At 45.8% G+C, this 2,346-nt stretch overlaps 1 pseudogene; it reads left to right on the plus strand.

Annotated features, from left to right (window-relative positions):
• The first annotated feature begins 407 nt into the window (after positions 1-407).
• LOC112304619 (keratin, type I cytoskeletal 18 pseudogene) lies at positions 408-1,715 on the plus strand (annotated as a pseudogene).
• Positions 1,716-2,346: the final 631 nt, after the last annotated feature.

The raw sequence follows: 2,346 nt of genomic DNA on the forward strand, positions 1-2,346 counted from the left end.
AACCAGGTGAGCTGTGCTTGAGTCATGGGAAGTTTTTGTCTTTTAAAATGGCTCCTCTTCTGATTATGAAAGTGACCCTGATGTCCCTAATTAAAATTTAGAAAGTGACAGATGCAAAGAGAAGAAAGTGAAAATCACTTTACTCACAATCTAAAGACAGTCACTCTTACTTATGGTGTATATTCTAGCTCTTTATACACACACATATATTCACCCACATACATATACCCTTTTTTTTTTTAAAAGAGGAATGTTAAAACTTGAGTTCACAAGGTAATGGCACTTGACTGGTTCTTACCATAATTTCCTCATCTGTTATACATGGGAGCAAGTTGATCTATATAACAAAGGCCTTTTCTTGCAGCCTCAACCTGAGTCTCGTCTTCTCACCTTCCTCCCTGAACAACATGAGCTTCAGCACATGCTCCAGCTTTTCGACAAGCTACCGGACCCTGGGCTCCCTAAAGTCGCCCAGCTACTGGGTCCGGCCGGCCAGCAGCATGGCCAGTGTCTATGCAGGTGCCTGGGGCTCAGGCTCTCGGATCTTGGTGTCCCACTCCACCAGCATGTGGGGCAGCTGGGGATCCAGGAGCCTGGCTGCAGGGATGGCCGGGGGTCTGGTGGGCATAGGGGGCATCCAGAGTGAGAAAGAGACAATGCAATGCCTGAATGACTGCCTGGCCTCCTACCTGGAGAGGGTGAGAAGCCTGGAGGCTGACAATTGGAGACTGGAGATCAAAATCTGGGAACTCTTAGAGAAGAAGGGACCCCAGGTCAGAGACGGGGGGCATTATTTCAAGACCATTGAGGACCTGAGGGCTCAGATCTTTGCAAATTCTGTGGACAATGCCCACATCATTCTGTAGATTGACAGGCATTCTGCAGATGCCTGTCTTGCTGCTGATGACTTCAGAGTCAAGTATGAGATGGAGTTGGCCTTGCGCCAGTCTGTGGAGAATGACATCAATGGGCTCCAAAAGGTCAGTGATGACATCAATATCACTTGGCTGCAGCTGGAAACAGAGATCAAAGCTCTCAAGAAGGAGCTGCTCTTCATGAAGAAGAACCACAATGAGGAGGTAAATGGTCTACAAAACCAGATTGCAAATTCTGGGTTGACCATGGAGTTGGATGCCCCCAAATCTCAGGACCTCAGCAAAATCATGGCAGACATCTGGGCCCGGTATGATGAGCTGGCTCAGGAGAACCCTGAGGAGCTAGACAAGTACTGGTCCTATCAGACTGAAGAGAGCACCACAGTGGTCACCTTGCAGACCACTGAGATAGATGCCACTGAGATGACACTCATGGAGCTGAGACGTATGGTCCAGTTGTTGGAGATCAGCCTGGACTCAATGAGGAATCTGAAGGTCAGTTTGGAGAATAGCCTGAGGGGGATGGAGATGCACTGTGCCATGCAGGTGGAACAGCTCAATGGGATCCTGCTGCACCTGGAGTCAGAGCTGGCCCAGACCCGGGCAGAGGGGCAGCGCCAGGCCCAGGAGTGTGAGGCCCTGCTGAACATCAAGGTCAAGCTGGAGGCTGAGATTGCCACCTACTGCGGCCTACTGGAAGGAGGGGAGGACTTCAATCTTGTTGACGCCCTGGACAAGAGCCCCTCCTTACAAACCATCCAAAAGACCATGACTCGCAGGACTGTGGGCGGCGGCAGAGTGGTGTCTGAGGTCAACAACACCAAAGTTCTGAGGCATTAAAGGCAGTGGAAGTGAGGCATTCCTTGGCCGGGCAGGAAGCCAATAAAAAGTTCACTGAAAGATTTAAAAAAGAAAGCTTTTTCTTTATATAAAATTCTAAATAAAAGCTAATGTAAAAGCATCATATTTAAAAAAAAAGTAGTTATTTTAGTAGGTACTAATAAAACACAATCTAAAAGCACAATATGGTGTTCAATAAAGATAAGTCTCTCTCCCACAGCTATCCAGTTCTTCCCAGAGGCAACCATTGTCACCAGTGCCTGGTTTATTTTTCAGAGAGACTCTAAGCATATGCAAGCATATCTGTAAAATGTAACAGCTAATTTAAAGGAAGATTTCTGGTTTATATACGGAAGTAGAGCTGAAACATTCTCAATCTATTAGAATTTTTTTAAATGTGTTTTGTTGTTTTGTTTTTATGCTTTATTTTTCTGTATGGCTAGAGAAAGCATCTCGTGTATGGTCGTTACTGTTATCATACTCATCAGCAAGCATGAATGAAGCCTCTATTGTATGCAGGTTTCTGTAGGAGTACTTTCACTTAGAGAATGAATTATCTTGATTTGGGGGGGTCATAGTTGGCAAGATGATAAATGCATAACGATACTTTCTCCATTTCAGAAGTAAAGAA

The sequence above is a fragment of the Desmodus rotundus genome, chromosome 1, assembly GCF_022682495.2.
Source record: "Desmodus rotundus isolate HL8 chromosome 1, HLdesRot8A.1, whole genome shotgun sequence".
Lineage (NCBI taxonomy): Eukaryota > Metazoa > Chordata > Mammalia > Chiroptera > Phyllostomidae > Desmodus > Desmodus rotundus.